At 37.6% G+C, this 22,452-nt stretch overlaps 1 protein-coding gene and 1 pseudogene across 1 annotated transcript in view; both read left to right on the top strand.

The window, feature by feature from the left end:
* PTGER3 (prostaglandin E receptor 3) overlaps positions 1-22,452 on the top strand; it is a 104,904-nt gene that overhangs the window by 25,781 nt on the left and 56,671 nt on the right. The window lies entirely within an intron of this gene.
* Positions 691-2,102, top strand: LOC105884237 (RNA-binding protein 4 pseudogene; annotated as a pseudogene).

The following is a 22,452-nucleotide window of genomic DNA, read 5'->3' as shown; positions in this document are numbered from 1 at the left end:
TAGGAATATCACTGTGATGTTTTACTGGATAACAATGTTGACTTCTTGTGTCCAGATAGATATTTTCCCCAGGAAACTGGAGAAAAGAGGCAAGTAGTGTTTCACAGCTTGATTAGTTATAGTTCATTGGGGGGAAAAGTACAGTAGAGAATGTAACTTCCAAAAAAAAAAAAGAAGAAGAAGAAGAAGAAAGAAAAATGGCAAAACACCTGTGTATAAAGTTTTATAAGGTGTTGTAATTAATCCCTCCTCACCTCCCTCTGCCGCCATCTCTCCTCTGCATTCTCTCAGCCATGGAATCCATTCCCCTCTGCAGCTGCCAGTTAGCTCTCTAAATCCAAAACACACTGGATCCCATCTCCCCTTTCCCTTAAACCCGGAGGAGTAGCCACTACCTTGTGTCCTGAAGACTCTGTCGCAGATCTGCAATGCTCTTCCACTCCCTGTCTGCAGTGAGTTGTGCCTCCCCACCTAAAAGGTCTTCCTCTGTGTGGGAGTTGAACATGGACCTAGCCAGCACCCACGTACTCTCGTGGGAGCCCTTTCCAGTCAGGGTCCTCTCCTTGTTGTTCTCTATGCACAAACCTGTCCTCAACTAAATGTTGCATTGAATTAATTGTGCATCTAGCTGTTGTCTTAGGCCAAGTCATTTTGCAACAGTACAGAATTGAATTTACACAAACTTTATAATTCAACCAGAGTGTGATAATCATAGAGTTGTAAACTGCCTCATACAGTTTGACCAAGTCCTAACAACACGTTCATCTTATTTGCAGCCCACAAATAGCACAAAGTGTTATCTTCCCAACCAGTGACTCTGCCAGATGTTCTGTGGGACAATGTTCATAAGAGGGACATTTCAGTGACTGAACGAGGTGCTTATTCAAAATCTATACATTATTTTAGCAGCACCGATTCTATGATAGGTATTTGGAGGGTCATAAATCTAAAAATAAAAAACAGTGTCAGAAATGAAAGAAGCAGCTTGATTATTCACATCTTAATTCTGTTAGGAAAAAAGAACATTGCTAATTTAGCTAAAAGTCATGTAAATAAAACCTATACCAAATAGCATTACTATTTAAAACATCTTGACAATACAAAAACAAAAGGTCATATTGGAGCTGGAAGCCTATTCATTTCAAGCATTAATTGATCAAAAAAATCAAGTGTAGATTTTAGCGTTTTGTCAGAAGCGTCCGCGTGGCGAGGATGAGCCCCTGCTGATTTCCGTGCGGGCTCTTGTCAAAATGGTGAAGCTGTTTATTGGAAACCTGCCTCGGCAGGCCACAGAACAGGAGATCCGCTCACTCTTTGAGCAGTATGGGAAGGTGCTGGAATGTGACATCATTAAGAACTATGGCTTTGTGCACATAGAAGACAAAACTGCAGCTGAGGATGCCATACGCAACCTGCACCACTACAAGCTTCATGGGGTGAACATCAATGTGGAAGCCAGCAAGAATAAGAACAAAACCTCAACAAAGTTGCATGTGGGCAACATCAGTCCCACCTGCACCAACAAGGAGCTTCGGGCCAAGTTTGAGGAGTATGGTCCAGTCATTGAATGTGACATCGTCAAAGATTATGCCTTCGTACACATGGAGCGGGCAGAGGATGCAGTGGAGGCCATCAGGGGCCTTGATAACACAGAGTTTCAAGGTGGGATGTGTGTGGGCTGAAATTCCGAGCTGCGGTTGTGCATGAGAATACACCCTTCGTGGTACCCCATCTCCGGGACGTTCTCGGCTCTGTGCATTCAGTCTCTCAGGAACCATGGACCTTAATTTACCTTGCTGAGTTCAGACCTTCTCTTCCTTTCCTTTACTGCCCATTTTCCTATTCTTCGTATCCTTCAATACTTCTGTAGCCTCCCATTCATGTTCTATTCTCCCAGCAGGCCTCATTGTGTGCAGAAATTGTGGTGGGGGCTGAGCTACCTCCTCCCTGCTTCCTGCCTCCAGTGGGTTTTGAATTTGGGGATGACCTTGGTGAGAGTCTCACTGCTTCTGGATCTCTTTTTGGCCCAAAGGCTAGACCTATAGAGTTGAATCACTTTCTTTCCAGTGAAATAAATGGTTTTTCAACTTAAAAAAAAAAAATCAAGTGTAATTAAAAAATATACTTTTCACTAATTATTTGATATATCTTGAGAGTAGATTTGATTTGTCTTTTTGTCTCTCTTTCTAAATACATAGTAAGTGTCATTTTCTATGGTTGAGAACATGCTGCTGTTGTGATTCATAAAAATTTGGAAAAAGGAGTAATGTTGTTAATGTCGAGAATGATGACAGAGAGATTATAAAAGATAAGATTCTGGGGAATTCACAAGACAGTAAAGTGGAGCACTAATTGCTGTCTTGATGTATGAAGTTTCCCTGGTAACTTCTTGCTACCACCCACCATGTTTAGGTCAGAGCTTCTGGCAGATCAGACAGGTCACATTTCCTCAAATAGAAGAGCAGCTCAATGGCTAGCTCCTCCACCCAGGAGTGTCAGTCAGTGGTTAGGTGACCCTGCCTCATGAGCACTTCTCTGTGTTTCATGAGAAGCACAAAAGAAAGTTATTGAATAAGCAGGTGAAAGCCACAGAAAGAATAAGTTACTGGATGTCAGGAGACCTGAGTCTGGCCTTGGCTTTGCCACATGATGGAAGTCACTTTATCTTGCTAGTCTTCCTTTTTCTCATCAGTAAGATAAAATGATTACCAACTCTAACCTTTATTTCAGTTCTGACTTCCTGTGGCTATAAATAGATAAAACGATCCATAGCAGATAACTAATCCTTCTGATACACAAACATAACCAGCCTGGTGGGTCTACTGCGGTTGTTCTGACTGCCACACAGTGCCACTGCTGCAGATTGGCCTCGTGTGGGCAGAAGGGCAGTGCTGGCTCATGCTGCCATGATGCCCTTGATGGAACATGCCCCGCCCACGCCTAGTGGGTCTGTGCTTGGACTCCATCATCAGCACATTAATTCACACCCATGACTCCTGCCTTAATGCTTGTCTGTAATTACCCATAGCAGCACCACCGTGCTAGAGTAAGCGTGTGGACTCAGGTTGCTGCCAACCTTGGGCCACACGCCATTACAGAGCTAGCCTTTTCTCTTGGGTTCTTAGGCTCTGGGTTGTACTTAGATCACCCCCTGACAAATATGCAATTCCCTTTCAATAAAACATTTTTTAAGCCTTTCATGGCTTTTCCCTCTAGTGAATGTGGCCAAAGCTAACCTGCTCCAAGTTTCTTGCCTTCACATCTTGGGATAAAAGACTAGGTTTCTTGCTCTCCTTTTTCCCAGAAGGCCTTGGACCCCCTAAGCACCATCTACCTCTTCCCAAGTGACTAGCAGTGTATACCCAGGAGTATTGTGTGAGTTTTCCTTTGTTATGTCACACAGATTCTACTATGTAAACCTAATCATTCTACGTGTACCAAAATAAGTAATTCTTTTGCAATATCTGCTCCCATGTGATTTGCTCTGCCCACTTGGCCAGAGAAGTGGAAGTGGCTGCTGATGTCTCCTTTTATACATCAAAACAATGGGCACACCATTAAGACAATAGAAAGGTGCTTTGGGAGAGTGTCAGAGAGAACCCCCTCTCAATGCATCATCGGGGTTTGGGGAGTTAGGGAGGGCATCTCTGAAAAAAATGTCATTTATGATGAATCTTTAAAGGTGAGACTTTGAAGGAGAAAGAGCAGTATGTGAAGGCATCAATGTAGGAACAAGCTAGGGGCATTGGAGGAACTGGAAGAACATATGGATGGATTAGAGTCAGTAGAAGGGAGAGCACATTCAAGGCCAGGCTAGGGAGGTAGGCAGGGCCAGATAATGCAGACTCTTGTCATTTGTTCGGGAGTTTAGATTTTTACCATAAATACAATGGAAAGCAACTAGAAGCTTTGGGTGAGAGGGTGATTTGATCTACTTTGTATTTTAAGAAGATGGCTCAGGTTGCCTTATGGATCAGATGGGTGGGGCATCAGAGCCCAGTATTGAGGACAGATGGCAACATAGAGACATTAATAAAAAGCGAAACTTTTTTTTCTCTTTAATGTTGCTTTAAAAGATGGGAGGGAAGTGGCTTGGCATAGAATTGGTGGGGGAGAGGAGATAGCAGTGGGTCTGAGCAGGGACACCCAGGAAAACATTGAACCAGGTGTCCTGGGAAGGGTAAGCAAATCAGTTTTTGTTCAGAATGTTGAAAAATATTATGAGTCAAATCAGGATTGAAGGGTGGGGGAGGGAGAAGCTCATTGGTAGATCGCCTTCAGATTAAGAATAAGAAATTTTATTTCATCTTGGGCAAGTGGTATTGCTTTTCAGTACTTCTGCTTTCTATTTATAAAATAAGAGAGTTCACTTTATAAAGTCTCTGAATTCACAGAAGTCGTTTAGTAAAACAACTCATCTAGTGTATGACCTTTCTAGAATATTCTTGGTGAAATAGTTCAAGCTTTGTTTGAACATCTTTACTTATACAATATTTGTTGCTTCTCAAGGGACACGAAGAATTTTCTTAAAGCCAAGCATTGTGCCTGGCTCTTACTCACACATAATTTAAAAAATTTCTTACAATGACCCTACAAGGTAGGCATTATTATCTTCAACTTACAGATGATGAAAAAATGAAAGCTGAAAGAAGTTGAGCGATTCATCAAAGGTAGCAGAGCTATTAAGGGAACAAACTGGGATTCACAGGCCAGACTCATGCTAAGGGTAGAAACTGGAAGCTTGTAGTCCCAGCTACTCAGGAGGCTGAGGTGGAAGGATCCCTTGATTCCATGAGTTTGTTCCAGGCTGCAGCAAAGATATGATCGCTTTACTGCCCTCCAGCCTGGGCAACAGTATCTAAAAAAATGAAATTAAAACAAACAAACCAAGAAAGAAAACAAAGGCCAGGGAGTAGGGAACCTGCAGCCTTGGGGCCACAATGTGGCCTTCTGGATCCTTGAGTACAACCTTTTGACTGAATCCAAATTTTACATGCCTTTTAAAATTATTGGAATAAAATTATTATCCAAACATTATTTCATAATTTTAAAAGTGAATACAAATCCCTTTTAATAAAGGGATTTGTTCTGTGAAGTTTGGATTTGGTTGAGAGGCCGAACTCAGGGACCTTGAAGGCCACATGTGGCCTTGAGGCTGCAGGTTTCCCACCCCTGCCTTGTTTCTATTAAACAATACTAAATTTATTTTTATTTTATTATTTTTTGATCATAAAGAGGCTGCATTTATTTTGTTGACAACTCAATCTCTGCATACATACTCTGTTGCACAAGTTATAAGTAGATCAACAATTATAGTAACCAGCAAACTCACAAGCATTTACGTAAAACTATTGCTGTGGGTTTTGGTGCATTTTGTGCCAGATAGTTTAGTAAATATGACAAACAAAGGAAATCAGCTATTTTAATTGATGAGAATCAACTTTCTAAAAAAACATATATGTCATCTCATAAAATTCTTAATATGTCAAACTCAGAAAAATTAATAACTAAATGACAAAAGGAACACTTTAAAAGAAAAGTTGGTGATAAAATGTTAGATTAAAATATTAGGTTTAAAAATTTTAGCAATTGCATTTAAGAACCAGAAAGTGCACACATATTGGGAATTTTTGAGAAAAGACCTGCATATTCTGTTTCACAGTTACTGCTCCATTCCAAAAGAATAATTCAGAGTTACGACAATGTCATCCCTGGTATAAAACATTATTTCATAATTTTCAAGAAACAAGATGGTGATTCATATATATGGGTTTCAAAATAAGATTCTTCCTAGTCCAAATAAAATAAGATAAAACAAATATGATCTCCATCAAATTACAAAGAAATTCTATCAAAATGTTGACCAGATAAAGAATCCAGATGTGGGCACATCAGAACAATTCTAAATTTACTTAAAGACATCTTTTATTTGTAAAGTTGTATGATAACAATCTGTAACGGATATGAAGAATGCTACTACATTTATGTATGCATTTATCTGCATTTATCTGCTACTGCATTTATCTGCATCGGATATGAGGAATGCTACTACATTTATGATCAGGAAAATAACATGGAAATTACCTTGACAGTGGCAGAGTCAGGAGCCATGATTTATTAATTTATTTAATAAACATTTATTGAATATCATATGTGAGTGAGTTAGTGCTACGGCCTGATGTAGCTCTTGTTTTCAGGGAATGTGTTGCCTGTCAAACGATTCCCTGGAGAAACTTGAGTTTGATTTTAAAAAGCTGTGTTATTTTCCATTGTTAATTTACTATAAAGAAACAAAGCTGAGAACTATTTGGAATTCATTTGTCCATACCTGCATTCAACATTTGCTTATTGAGTACATACTATGTGTCAGGCACGGTTTTAGGTGCTGCAAATATAGCAGGCAATTAGGCTAGTTTCATGCTGTCAGGGAACTTGCTTTCCAGTGGAAAGAGAGAGGCAATACAGAAACTAGGAGTCAGAGTGTGATAAATGCCATTAAGAACATAAAGCAATGTGATGTGATAGAGGGAGCTCAGGGAACTTTTGTAGAATGGATTGTCAGGGAAAAATGCCTCTAAGGGGTAACATTCCAGCTGAGACCTGGATGAAAGGAAAGAAACAGGAATGAAGATCTACAGGAAGGGCATTCTAGGAGAGGGAACAGCAAAGGCTCACATCTGGTGTTCTCAAGAGATAGGAAGAGGCCAGTGTTGCTCAAGTGAAATGAAGGGCGGGAGGCTGGGACTGTAAATTGAGGTCAGAGAGGGTGTGGAGGACCAGATGGTGCAAGGCCACGCTAAGGAGTTCAGGTATTATTTTGTGAGAACCGTGGGAAGATGTGAAGCAGGGGATGGCATTATTGGGTTTATGTTTTTCAAAGACCTTTCTGGCGCCTTTGTGGAGACTGGATTGCAGAAAGGCAGGAGTGGGAGCAGGGACACCAGTTAGAAGGCTGTTGAAGTCATCCAGGTGAGAGATGATGACAGCTGGGATTGGAGGCGAGAAGTGGAAATATTCACAAAGTGTTTCGGTGACAGAGTTTACCGGACATTCTGAAATGTCTCTAATCCCTGTCCTGTGACTCTGACAAGAAACAGGACCCTCTCTTCCTCCCTGGACCTTTGGTTGTGAGGTGGCCACCTGTCCACAAATGGCTTTCCACTCCACTCCCCAAGAAGCAAGTGACTGGTACAAGCTTACGCAGCTAGAAACGGGTAGAGTCAGGATGTAAGTTCTGTCTAATAGGTGCTGTTTTCCTTTTCCCAAGACATGAATCAGAACAGTCACACAGAGACACAGAGGTTAGCACAGTTTGCTTATAAAATAATAGAATGTCATAAGAATCATGACCCCCTAAAGAAGATCCAGACCAAGCTAATTTCCAGGCAAGGTCCCAGAAGAAATTTTTTATTGTGGCTGTTCTTATTAAACTGGCTCCTTTTATTGTTTGCCTTTTTTTCTCCTAAATGGGGACCGATTCTTGAATTAATATTCCCTACATTTAAAATCAGGATTCTTTGGCTGCAAATGACTGAAACCTAATCTTAAGAGGGAAAAAAAAGGTGGAGGAAGTTGCCTGATTTGCATAGTTTTCAAGGGCGTCAAGAGTGGAGGTGGCCTTATTATACAAGACTGAAGCCAGGACTGTGTCTCTGTGTCGCTAACTCTGGCTTCTCACCATGTGTCAGAATCCCCCAATCAGATTCTGCTTCTAATGAACCAAGCTAAGATGTAGCTTTGCAGCAACTTGGCTAGGCCCTGTGTTCTTTTCTCAAAGCTTCAAGTTGATCTGTTTATATTTGCAGTCTGCACGTGAGGTTTTAATTTTGCTTTTATAGCCGTACGATATTTCACTGAATGCGTCATCTTGAAGCACCATTTGGACATCATAGATGTTTCTTTTATCCTTTCTATTGTTTTGTTTTGTGAATACAAGAAATAGCTATGGATGGCAAAAAGTCTTAGTACCCTCCTTCATTTTAAAAGACTAGTGTGAGTTTTGCTAAGTTTACTATTAAAGATTCAGGCTCAGAGAATTCTAAGTTAAAAGTATAATGAGAGGCTGTAAAAGACTATAAAAATCTCACAAATACTCCATAAGCACCCTTGTGAAGTGACTAGAGAAAAAAAAAAGTTCTTTCTTGATTTTTCCATAAAGGGTGAGTTGTAGTCTGGGTTTGATGTTAATCTGGCAACTGACTTTCTCTTTATAAATCAATAGCTATGCTAATGGCCAGCATGCTGGGTGGCAGACTTTTGAATTTATTTAATGGTGGTAATTTCTTCCAAGAATAGACTAAGGATTTGTCTGGCACCAAAAGTAAATTTCTTAATATTGGCTTTTGTTCTATAAAAGACCTTAGGGAACATTTTGAAATTCTTTTCTCTAGCATCTATTTCTAATTAAATTATGTTATAGATCAATATCAGGAAGATGGAAATATCTTCAGACTTGAGAGCTCTAGACTTTTCACTAGATTTGGTTCTGGGTTGCAAACAACAAACTCTGACTTCAAGCACAAAGGCTATACTGGGGGTTACTGGGGGGCTCACAGAGTCCAGAGAATGCTGGCAGACTGGGTTTGGAAGACATACTAAACCTAGGATGTTCTGCATGCTGAAAGTCAGGCCACACAGCCAAATCCTGCTGTAAAAGTGTAGCCTCGAACTCCTGGTCTCAAGCTATCCTACGCCTCAGGCTCCCAAGTAGCTGGAACTAAAGGGGTGGCCACCACACAGGGCTAATTTTTTCTATTTTTAGTAGAGATGGGTCTTGCTCTTGCTCAGGCTGGTCTTGAACTCTTGACCTCAAGCAATTCTCCCGCCTTGACCTCCCAGAGTGCTAGGATGTGTTATGCTTTTAAAATTCAAAGTTTTGGTGCAAGCTTGACTGCTCTAGCATGGATTATTTATTTACCCCTAGCTATATCAAAGGGTTAACTGAAGGATTTGGTTTTGGAAGTAGGGGATCATAGTGGGAAGTATGTGCTGGGATTTCTCTCCTACCAAGAATATAGAGAAAAAGGAGTTCTCTAAAACTGAAATATTAATAATAAAGGGTAAGGCTTCATTTTTACCCTCTACTTCATTCTTAGAAACATTATAATAGCAACATATCTTTGTAGCTGTGTGGGCATGTTCGTGTGTGTGTGTGTGTGTGTGTGTGTGTGTATGCGTGTTCCTCTCGTGTATCTATTGGGGACATGGAGTGGCAGTGAGACTCATAGAGAAGAAACTGAAGAGAGCCACAAAGAATAAACAGACTTCAATTTACTGAATGCCTACTATGTGCAGGTTCCTACTCCAGAATTACCTTTTACATATATTCACTTGATCTTCCAATTTATAAAATTGGAATTTTTTATTCCCATTCTTCAGTTGCACATACCAGGACAAAAGATTATCCAAATTTCCTCAGTCATACTCCTGGTAATTGGTAGATCCTAGGCTTTTTTACACTATAATGCTTTGTTTCATATTGCTTCTCTCTTTGTTATTACCTTAAAAAAAATTTTCAAATAATTTAATTGAAAATATCATACAGGGTTGGTGTCCCAGCAGCCAGCCCGTAATCTTATATAAAGAAAATACAAATGTTGTAAAGAAAAGAACAGATTGAGAATAGTAAAAAAAAAAAAAAAAATCACAGAAATGGTCTGGGTCAGATAATCATAGTGATTAAAGATTTCCTATAGAATATCTATTGATTCATTAACTGATTGGCCTTCTTAAGAGCTTGGATTTCTAAGGAACATATTCTGATGATCCCTGTAGATGGTGACAAAAATTGTCTCTTGTCCAACAGGAATTTATTAAAGGATTCCATTCACCATGATACCTGCAATTTAGGAGGTGTTTTCTGTAAAGGTGTGGCATCAATTTATTTCAGTTCTCCGTGTCTTTCAGGCTTAGAATACTCACAGAGAGTGGTGAAGTTTTACTAGGCAAACATTTTTCAGCTAGTACATCTTACAAATATTATTCTTTTCACTAAACTATTTATAAAACAAATAAAACTGTTTATTGAGTACTCTTTGCTTAGGGGGAAAGTGTTTGACTACAGTCAAAATTAGAAAATTTGTTTTGACAGTTCTAAAACTTCCAGCATGATACAGTGCAATTGGGGTTCTAGCAAACCTGCTTTCATCTTTTTTTCTTATAATTACAAGGAAGAGAAAGAGCCTTAGAGTACTCAGTGTGACCACAGTGACTCTCTAACATGGAATTTAGGCAGATTACTCTCTGTCACCCTCTCACCTAGATTAAAAGGCTTCAGATTCCTTAGCTGGATTTGGCTACCCTTACCACTTTGCCAGCATTTTCCATCCTTCTGCCTGCATTCTTACCTTCAGTCTTAAAAAACAATTTGCAGTTCCTATAATGATTCACATAGTTTCACACTCTGAAGTATGAACTATTTATCTTTTAAATCTCTCTAAAGCATCTCCTGCATATTTAAATTTTTATTTATTTTTGAGACAGGGTCTTGCTCTGTCACCCAGGCTATAGTGCTGTGGCATCATCATAGCTCACTGCAACCTCAAACTTCTGGGTACAAGCAATCATCTCACCTCAGCTTCCTGAGTAGCTGGGACTTCAGGTGTGTGCCACCATGCCTGGCTTAATTTTTTATAGAGATAGGGGTCTCGCTACATTCCCCAGGCCAGTCTTGAACTCCTGGCCTCAAGCAATCTTCCCACCTGGGCCTCCCATAGTACTGGGATTACCGGCCCAAGCCACTGTTTTGGGCTGCACCTGCTGTTCTGAAAGGCAGTGCTTCCCTGAAACTGGAGACTGATTCAAATGCCCCTCCTCTTTATTCCATAGTGCCCATGCACACCTTTAGCAATTATGCACAGTTGTATTTATAATGACGATGAGGATGATGGGCCACAGTAGACAAATGCTTACTGTACAGCCTATGCACGTTGCATTTCAAAGACTTAATCTCCTTTTGTTTTGTCAACAACACTTAGGTTAAAACCCTTTATATCTTATGGCTTACCCATCCCAGCTAGGATTTCAATATGTTACCTATCTCCATTTTCAGAAAAGGAAACTGGTTTTGAGATGTTAAGTAACTTTCCCAGGGTCACAAAGCTAATAAAAAAAAGCAGAACTGGCCTTCAAATCCAGATTTGTTGGATTTTATTGCCAAAGTAATTAACCATTAAGTTTCATGGCCTCTCTCTTGTTAAAGTCTATTTATTTGTCTGATTCACTGGAAATTATAAACTGCTTAAGAGCAGAGATCTTGCCTTATTTGTCAATAAATCTTCCTGGCCCAATAGCAGCCACTCAATTAATGATTATGGAATGAAAGAAGAAGGGAAGTTGTAATAAGGTGAAAAGGACACTAGATTTGGAATCAGAAAATCGAGGTGTAAGTCCTGGCTTTAAGAATTTTACATATATTAGATGGTTTTTAATCTTCACATCAATCTTGCAACACAGGTGATATTAATCCCTGTTATTTTATTTTATTATTTGCTCAGTAAACAACTTGCTTCAGTTCCACAGATGGCAAATGGTACTGAATAAATCAAACCCAAATCTTTTTATTCTAAAGTCACTAGTCCAACTTATATCTAGTAAAAAATGGATATTATTAATACAGTAAAATTTGTGAGCATTTAAATGAATATCATACATTTTTCTTTATTCATTACTTTTATTGTTTATACCTTGTTAGTAATGAACATTCTTAGGAAGATTAAAAAATATCTTTGGGATAGACAATAATGGGAGAGACAACCTTATTTTTGCAATGGAAGAGAGAAGTTAATTAGAAGCAGCAGGTGGAAGCACTCGAAAACAACTGCTCTTATGTCTGGTGTCCAAAGAAGAAAAACCTGAAAAAGATGTTTGGGAAGGTGCCTTAGGGATAACATGAAACAATGAGGAATTTTAGTATCAACAAAGAAACATAGTAAAAAATAACAAGGAAAAGGAAAAACATAATGCTTCAAAAGATGCTCAAGAGTTTCATTTTATTTATGTTACCCTCAGTCATTATTAGAGATGGTATTATATAATGTAGTGGTTTGGGAATAAAAAACATGACTGCAAGTTCACAGTTAAGGCAGCCTTCAGAGTTGGTTAATCCAAAAGTTCAGCATAGTTATCAAGGAACAAGGCTTGCCCCATCTCTCTTTTGCAGTACAATCTTGGCCTCATCCTATGGCTTGTACCCCGCAGGTGGTAGGATAAGTACTAGTACATGCTTCCAAGCTAAGCTCTAGCAGGAGAGAAAAGCTGTGTTTTTCTATGGCTGTCTCCTGAAAATAAGGAAACTTTTCCCCAGATGTCTTTAGGGGACTTCCTTTTGAATCTCATTGACTAGTATGGAGTTACATGATCATCCCTGACCCAGGTGCATTCCTGTAGCTAGGCATGGGGTCAGCTCTAGAGCACATAACCTCTAATGAAAATAGATACATTGATGAGAAGGGGAGACAGGAGATTGGATGCTGGGTAGGCAACTAATAGTAGCCACTACAGTGATGACACCTGTGCAGTTTAATTAAGAGAATATATGTGAGAGGGCCTCAAAAAGCATTAAGCACTAAACCTGCATTGTCCAATATTGCAGCCACTAGCTACATGTGATAATTAGGCAGTTGAAATGTGATTATTCCAAAATGAGATGCTGTCAGTATAAAACACACACCACAGTTTAAAGATTAAGTACAAAAAGGCAGAATGTAAAATATATCATTAATAATTTTTATATTGATTACATGTTGCAATAGCACTTCAAGTATATTGAGTAGATTAAAATTTGACATATTTCTTTTTATTTTTTCTTTAATGTGGCTACTAGATAATTCAAAAGTATACATGTGGCTCACATTTGTGGCATGAATTACATTTCTTTTGGCTAGTGCTGCATTAGACCAATGATTTCCACTTGCTTTTGGTGGGGAAACTATTTCAATAAATCTATTTAGAGAAACAGACAAAAATAGAGCTGTTCTGGTTAAATGAGATGGGAAACTGGGTATTTCCAAGTCCCAGTAGCATCTATTCATCAATCTCTGAAAATTTATTCTTGAAGATACCTATATCAAATATAGGATTTAAAATGAATTCCTCAAAAGTATTTTCCCCAAGATAGTAGTAGGAATAATTCTAAATTACTTAAGATCTTCCCTAAGAAGTTAAGAAGTGCAGTAAACATTGCTTTCATGGAGCTCAACACATTAAGGAGAGAGGGAACTAATGAAGTCAGGTGTTGGGATCTGTTTATTTACTGGAGTTTGTGACCTTCATAGGAATTAGGCATTTGAGTCATGGTAAAAATAGATTTGTTTTTTCATGTTTGCTTCCTTCTTGTTCCTATTATTTACTTCGCTATTGGACCAAATAGTATTACTCAAAATAAATTAATAGATGAGACAGAAGCAGCCTAAAGGCATCAACATAGAAGATGAATAGATCATCATTTTCCACTTTCCTACATTGCATATCATGTGAATTATATCTTTCTCAAACTTCTCTCAAACCTGGTATGAAATTGTGAGTGCTAACCATATTTAAAGTGAAGTTTTAAAATCTGATTTCATGACAAAGGAAATCAGGATCAAGCAGGATCTTTTTAGAAAAGTGTTTCAGAAAACAAAGCTTACAATGAATAATGTAAATATCACAGGGCACTTGGTGGTTTTCACCTGCCAGCTATGTAATAAACGAAAGGAAAGAGTGATTGTGAAGATGCAGCACAATGCTGCTACTTAAACTTTAATGGGAGATGAGGTTAAAAAGGGCCCCATGTTCCTCTTAGACGTAGCGAGTTACCATTCTGTGGTATGTCATAGCCACACTCTTCCTATTTTGAATTCATATACCTAGGAGGTGACAGTGAAGATATCCTTTTATGTTTCCTTTTATTATACTTAAATCTCAATAATAATAAAAATAACAAAACAGCAATACCCACATAGTACTTACTATAAGCCACAGATTATAAATATTACTTAGCCCCTATTTACAGCCAACAGGGCAAGAGTTAGCTGTAAAGAAAGCTGGTAAATTTGTTAGGGGTGTATTTTGTGTTTGGAAAAAGAAAACGAGTTAATATAATGTTAGGAAGTTCTTGTTGCTAATACTGACTAGAAGCCTAACATTGACAGGAAATTTTCTAAGTACTAAATTAAACTGTTATTGATGTGTTACCTCTTAGACTCTCAGGGGTGCTTTAAATATCTATATAACATAAGCAAGAGCTGAGTAACCATGCAATGCCAGATCCACAACTGGAGGGGCTTAAAGTGTCACACAATAGCATTGCTTTGTTGACATTAAGAACATTCTGTGATTTCCTAATCATGACAGGAAGCTCGGCCTTCAATGCCTCAAATTTTCGAAAGCCTTCGATGCCTCAAATTTTCTAAAGAGAGCTGTGTTAGCTGGCTTTAAACCACACTTTTTTATTGCTTGGATTTTGTGAAGGGGAAAGTCTACAACCAAACATTTCTGATGACTTTCTCTCCTTTTGGGGATACTAAGTACCAACACTGAAGACACTGATTTTTACAATTCACTTACCTCATAGGTGTATATAGTAAGTACTATAACTTATAGTAAGTGCTAGGTATTAGTAGCTGTTTTGTTATTATTATTATTCAGATATTAGGTATAGATACGGTCTTATTTGTGGATAAGAATTCTGTAAGCAAAGACTGCTAGAATCATATGTAACACTTTTATAGCAATAAAAGGACTTTTGATGCTATGTATTAAAAATTTGATGGCAAGTATTCTTATTAAAGATTGTGTTGATATTCATAATGTCTTCTTCTGTTTTTTTTCCCTTGGGTTATATTTTTGAAAAAAATGTTATTAAATAAGGAGGCAATCGAATATTTCCTTTCTTATAGACTCAATATATTTTATTTTAAATATTTGCTACTTCTTTTGATTCTATAGCTCCAACTTATCAGCCTCAAGATTACTACTGCAGCTATAATGTGGACACCATAATATTCTACTTAAAATCATGAGTGATAAGATGTGCTTGTAGTTCATTAGCAGATAGATTGAAATTGTCATCCTGGATGATTATAATAAAAGGAAGGGAAGGAAGGTGAGGAAGGAAGGAAAGAAAGAAAGAAGGGAGGGAGGGAGAGAGGAAGGACCCAGAATCTTGTAGAGGGTTGGATATTGGTAGATTTGTCCATTAGATGAAAACTCTGGAACCTGTTACCCCCAAATGGGGAGGATACACTGTACCTTTGCCTTCATCTATTCATTTGTTATTAATAATTCAAAACACATTTATTAATCTACTGGGCTTGGCCCTGTGGGGATATACCTAAAAGGATAGAAGTGATCACTACCCATGTAACAATTTTCATCTATCGGGAAAGACTGACAATTAAAAACAAGCAACAATATGAAATGTTTAGGGATGATAAGGGAAGTAGAATACTATGGGAGTTCAAGTAAAGACCATATTATGACTTGCTTTTGGCAAGGAAATACCAGATAAATGGATGTTTCAAGGAAAAATAAGTCAGAATTAGTCAAGTAAAGAAGAAGGGAATGAAAATTTTAAGATCTAGGGGTACACATTTTATAAAGTTCCAAAAGCAAGAAAGGACTGGCATTTTCAAGAATTGAAAGAAGTCAAAGATGATTGGAATATAGATGCAGGGTAAAGAATGGGGACAGATTTTAGGCTAGAGAATGCAACAGGTGCTATTAAGTGATGATGAGCCTTGAATTTAAGGGTTTGGCCTTTATACTCATGACAATCAGTATAAATAAACTTTTCAAAAGTGGAATAACACAATCAAATTTTCATTTTGCAAGCATTCTTTGTAAGCAGCAGCATGGCAGGCCCCAAATTGGGGCAAACAATCATGTAATAGACTATTGAGACAAGACGTGGTGGTGGCCTGGGTTTATAGTCAGTTGTGAATGGAAATGAGAGAAGTGATAGATTTTAAAAAAAATAGGAGGTTAATTGGAACTCAATGATTGATTGGATGTGAGAAATATGGCAAATGAGGTGGAATGGCGAGAGACAAAGAGAGATAGAGAGACACACACAGAAAGGAATCAAGGATAACTCCCAGGCTTCTGTCTCAGAAAACTGGGTTCACTGAGACAGGCAAGATTAGAGAAAAACACTTTTGAAGAAGATAGGATTTCAATTTTGAATGTGTTGAATTCAATATAAAACATCTAAGCACAGCCATGCTATAGCAGCTAAATTGGTCAGTCTGGAGCTCAAAGAATAGATATTGCCTGTAGCACATGGATGGCTTTGAAGCCATTGGGATGGAAGAGTTCACCCAGTCAGTTGTATACACAGCAAGAAGAGGAGGCTCCCTAAGATACAACTTGGAAATGCTAACATATTTGCAGTGGATAAAGAAACAGGAGCCCACAAAGAAGACTGTAGAGAGACACCCAGAGAGGTAGCAGGAAAATTAATTAGAAAATCAGAACAAATGGTGACCTGAATATTAGAAAAGAGAATGTTTCAAAAGACAGCTACGTTCAACTAGATTTAATGTCACAGAGAAGTCGAGGTAAACAAGACTGTCCAATGGATTCCTCACCCTTGTTGGGGGCCTTGAGAAAAGCCCCTTTCTGGGGACTTGTGAGCCCTGAGGTCAGGCTGTGGCAGGTTTAAGAATAAATTTGAACATAAGGAGTGTAGGCAACTCTTTTGAGAAGTTTTGCTGTAATGTCTGAAGCAGTATATGTAGGTAGATGAGAACTCCATAGTTTTATTTTCTCAAGGTAGCAAAAATTTGGACACGTTAAAGTGGTAATGGGAAAAAGCCAAAACTAGGTGACGTTAACTACAAAATAAGAAAGGGATAATTGATAAAATAAAGTCTCTGAAATTCAGGATGGATAGGATCCAGGGCACAGATAGAGGGTCAGCCATAGATGGGGGAAAGGCTACCTCTTCCAGTCAAATATGAGGAAAAGGGGAACGGATAGCTGCAGATGCTGAAGTTGGTGGTAAGAAGGTGAGAGGCGCCCTAAACAGATTCTATTTCTTTGAGAGAAAGAGAGAGAGAGAGAGAGAGAGAGAGAGAGAGAGAGAGAGAGAGAGAGAGAGAGAGAGAGAGAGAGAAAAGAAGAAGAAGAAAAAGAAGAAGAAGGAGGAGGAGAAGAATAAGAAGGAGGAGGAGGAGAAGAAGGAGGAGGAGGAGGAGGAGAAGAAGGAGGAAGAGGAGGAGGAGAAGAAGGAGCAGGAGAAGAAGGAGAAGGAGGAAAAGAAGAAGGAGGAGAAAGAGGAGAAGGAGGAGGTGGAGAAGAAGGAGGAGGAGGAGAAGAAGGAGGAGGAGGAGAAGAAGGAGGAGGAGAAAGAGAAGGAAGAGGAGGAGGAGAAAAAGGAGGAAAAGGAGAAGGAAGATGAGGTGGAGGAGGAGGAGGAGAAGGAGGAGGAGAAGGAGAAAAGAAGGAGGGAGAAATGACTAGAGAATGAGATGGGGTTGGAGACCATGAATTTAAGGAGAGCCTGATCTGCCCATATCACCCAATGTCCATCCCAAGTAGAAGATGCATTTATTTTGGATGCTTCTATGAGATGAAGTTTCCCAAAGCATAGATTTAAAAGAGTGTCATTTCAACATCATGCAAAGTTAAATAAGAATTTATCATATCAGGTTGGAACTGCAACCACTAACTTGCATTGTGTACTGACTGTGGAGCAGGAAGGTATTCTTGTGCATGCCATGGCCATATTGTCCATGAGTTCAATCACAGAGGCCAGTAATTAACACTAAATATCATATTCCCTTTAGTAAGCCATAATGAATTTAAATGTATTGATCAATTACAGAGTGACAGAGTGTTTACCTATTGTTAAATTATGTACACATTGACTACCTACATACAGATTCAAGCTAATATGACCATATTATATTTGTATGAGAGATTGTGACACTAGAATTTTACTGACAAATGAATATATGATTGTTGATAGATAAATCTTCAACTACTCTAAATTTAATTCTTTTCTAAGTATGCAAATAATGTTTATTGTGAAGAATTTAGAAAACAAAGAAAAATATAGAGAAGAAAATAGAAATTGTCTTAACTTTTACCCAGAGATAACTGCTTCTAGTGTGTACATATATATATATGTATATATATACATATACATATATACACACAGTTATTTTTTAGAATTGGTTTATACTTACTGTGCAATAAATACTTGTTTTCAATTTTCATATCCTGAACTTTTCTTCAGGTTACTGAATAATCTTCAAAAACATGATTTTAAATGTTGGCATTGGAATACATATAAATTATGCATACAATGGATATCCTATAGTTTAAATAGTGCTCTATTGTCAGCCATTTAGGTTTTTCTACTTTTATATTTTTTAATTGAGGTGAATATTCCTGCACACAAAACTAATCTCTCTTATTTTTTCCTTTAAGCTTTTAGCTACTTGTAATTTTCACTAAAACTGGGTTTTGCTCAGTGGATGATAGTAAAATGGAACATTTTGGGTTTAAATGAAACTACATTTTGGAAGAAAAGAACTCTTAAATATAAACATTTTTGAGGTTTAATATTCTTTAAACTTTGACAATGACATATTGTCTAGGCTTTCTTTTGACACCTGAGATATGAGTTCAAAATATAATAAAGTCAGCTCTTCTTACATGTATATCACCAAACTAATCCATCACCTATAACCCAAGGAAGGAATACTTTTATAGAGTAGATTTTGCCTTCCCCCTTTTAGACAGAATTTGAGTACTTACTTGGTTATTGACATTCTGTGACTGTTCATATACAAAGATAAATATTTATCTAGCCATAACATATGTATCAAGCTATACTGGGCCAAATCACATAGAATTTACAATTCATATTAATTGAGAAGGAAATTCTTATGTACAAATATTGTGGTAGCAGACTGTTGGTTCTTTATAATTTTGAGCTCCCCTATTCGGTGACTGAATAATTATTCTGAATTACCAAACATTTTTAAAGTACAAATTTGAAGTGGACATTTTTTAAAACAATTCCGTTAACTCAAAATTTAAGGAAAACACATATAATACATTCATTTCTTTGCAGTATTTCCCAAAGCATCCACTGTCCTCATATATCTGAATGTCAAAGCATTTTATTCTGGAAGGATGTGCAATAGTACAGTAGTGCCTGGGGGATGGGAAGAGGTATGCTATGTGAATTGAAGGTATTAATTATTCTTATCTCATTTTAATTTTTTGCAACTGCACTACTAGATAGAGAAGATATGTAGTAAGTATGTATGAATCACGTTTTAAAAAAGGAAAAAGTTAAAATCCAAAGTTAGATAACTAGAAGCAGAACTGAATCAGATTTAGTGAAAGTCTTTAACACTTGGTCAGCATATTTGCCTAAATCTCCTATTTGTCCTAAAAAAAAGACAACCTCTCCCTAAAGCTTTATGAATCTAGTCTTTTGTTCTCATCCACTGTCTACTGTCTAACTAAATTTTTTCTCTCCTCCATTTAGAGGATATTTGTCTTTTGTTCCCTATCTTTTCCCCTTAGGTTTCTTTTCTTTTCCAAATTAAATCCTTACTTGTTTTCCAACTTTGCCCCAGAATTCATCAGAAAAAAATGTAACCATAGAAGTCTATGTAGAGGCTATCCAGTCCAGCCTCATTGTTCACTAGTGAATTTACTAAAGCCCAGAGATAAATGACTTTCCTAAACTTATAAATGGTAGCAGAGCCAGCAATAGAATTTGGTTCTTCTGATTCTTAATCCCTTGTTCTTTGAAAAAATTTTATAAAATTACATGGTAGTAAAGATTAAATGACACTACTACTAGTAATTTTTTAAATGCTTGTGAGCTGTTTATTTGCAAAGTTTTCAGATTGGGTAAGGCAGGGGAAGCTTTTGAAATAGTAGAGATGATTTGACAACCCCAACACAGAGTCGTAACTAGATTCAAAAGACTACAATTATTTCTTAACACACAGTGAAGCTTCTTCCCGTGAAAATCCTTCAAATTATGTAATTAAGTGGTTTAAAGGGCCCAGACTGGTTTCAGTGCATTATAATAAAATATACTTATTAAACTACAGGGGAGAATTTCCAGTAGAGCAGGTTATCCTCCCATAGCCTAACAACAAAGAATTGTGGAAAACAAAACATCATAGATAATAACTGGCTTGTGAGGAAATTTCTCTTAAACACTTAACATTAGAAATAAACTGGAAATGCATAAACACCCCATATTGGAGCCTAAGGGCAGCAACCAATTTTATTTCCTCCCCCACAAATTCATTTTTCTGGGTTTACTCATTTATCATCATCAATAAATATGTATGGCCTATAACTCAAGGCATTTTTGAACGAAGAAGTGAAGTACTAAAAAATTTTAAATGTGTAATTGGAAACCCTGCTGCAATAGAATAAAATGCAAAGGCAGAGTCTTAAAAACAGTCTCCCTGGTTAATTCTTTGCACACTTAAAAGAACATTATCACTGAGAAGAGGACAAATCGTTTTTTTCATTTAGGTTAGAACAAGGTAATTGTGCTTGACAGTAGACAGGGATGATGAATTTAGGGGTCACTGACATAGTTGTGTTCCTGGTTATCTCAAGTACATAAAGAACTCTCTATTCCTGCTGATAACTAAAGGGGAGCACTGCTAGAGGGTCTGGGAGAGTCACATGGAGCCTGGGAAGAGGCTGGCAGAAGAGCTGCAGCTGTGTTCAGCCAGAATTCGTCTCACCACTCACTTGACCAGATCATTTGTTATGTGAGGCTGCCCAGAAGGAGCAATAGTTCAGGGTATACATACGTTTGCTAAAAAAGTAGCCCCTGCACTGGCCAAGCATCCTGATTTTGTTTGCCCCTTCTTCCTTGTATAAGAAGTAGAGTTGGACTAATAGGAACAATTAATTATACTAGAAATCTACATATTCATGCCAAAGGTTTTCTCTTAAAGTCTGAACAGTCTAAAAAATATTTGCAAACACATACACATATAATTGCTGTTTAGCTCCTGAAAAGTCAACAGATGGATACTAATTTACATTTATATTCAAAATTAGACGAAGAATTTGGAGCCCCACTTCCATCCCTGCTGCCATTTGGAAATGGCAGTATCATGCTCACTGCTTCTAATTCCAATTATATCCATTTTGCACATCTCATGACTTCTGGGAAAAGCTAGTGTCTCTCCTCATGTGCCAGCTATTGCTTACAGACCTTGGTTTCATAATTTCATAATCATTGCATTCTCAATAGTAAATTACAGGAAATTACAGTGTACTAAATGATATAAGGCATATGAAGACTATATTAGCCTCATAAAAATAATTTTAAATTATTAGCCACATAAAAATTAATTTTAAAATAATTAAGAAGAGCTGTGTAAAATGACTGAAATCTCATTTTAATAAGTAATTTGGTAAATTTTCCTGATCATAAAAAGTTAGAGAAATCTAATACTTTATTTTCTAAAAAAAAAAAAAGAATGTAATGTAAGTGAGTTTTTAGATAATTCTAGACTGGCCCCCGAACACTTCCTAGAGCATGGTAAGTAGTCAAATATATTTAACTATTGGAATTGGTAAGGAGCTAAAAGATATAGACACAACTTTTCCTGTAGTTTATTAAAAAAAGGAACAGAGGATTAATAAGCATTTTTTTCTATAAAGGCAACTGAGTTGGAAATACTAATCTTATACCTTTTAGTCAAACATTGCAATCTAGCTGATGCCACTGGAATAATAGGCATTCATTTTTGCATGTTGCAAATTTAGAAATTGAGATAATTTGGAGAGGAGTTAGGATGAGGTTTACTATTACTTTACTTATATTTAAAGAAAAAAATTTCCTAAGAAAGTGAACAATGTAAACAGCCTTACTAGGCTGTTTTATCTATTAAAAAAGAATCATTTTCAAGCTCATTCCTTTCCATCCCTCTTAACATTTGTTGAGAGCTCATTCTGTGGATGTATTAGTTTTCTACAGCTGCTGTAACAAATTACTGCAAGCTTGGTGGCTTTTAGCAACACAGATTTCTCTTATAGTTCTTCTGTAGGTTAGAATTCTGACCTTGGTCTCCCTGGGCTAAAATCAAGGAGCCATAGGACTGCATTACCTTCTGGAGGCTCTAAAAGAGAAGCATTTCCTTGTCTTTTTCAGCATCTAGGGGAAGCCATCTACATTCCTTAACTTGCAGCTCCCTTCCTCTATCTTCAAAACTAGCAACATTGCATCTCTCTGACCATTCTTTTGTAGTCACGTCTCCCTCTGACCACAGCTGGGGAAGATTCTCTGATTTTAAGGATCCTTGTGATTATACTGAGCCTACCCTTAATGTATTCACAGGTTCCAGGGACTGAGAAATGGATTTCTTTATAGGACGACCATTACCACAGTGGCAGGTAGTATTCAGTTCACAGGACTATGAGCCAGCATCAGAAGATATTAATGTAAATATTTAAGTAAATTTGGTG

This window comes from Microcebus murinus, chromosome 2, assembly GCF_040939455.1.
Source record: "Microcebus murinus isolate Inina chromosome 2, M.murinus_Inina_mat1.0, whole genome shotgun sequence".
Taxonomy (NCBI): Eukaryota; Metazoa; Chordata; class Mammalia; order Primates; family Cheirogaleidae; genus Microcebus; species Microcebus murinus.
This window is presented reverse-complemented; position numbering and strand designations above follow the sequence as displayed.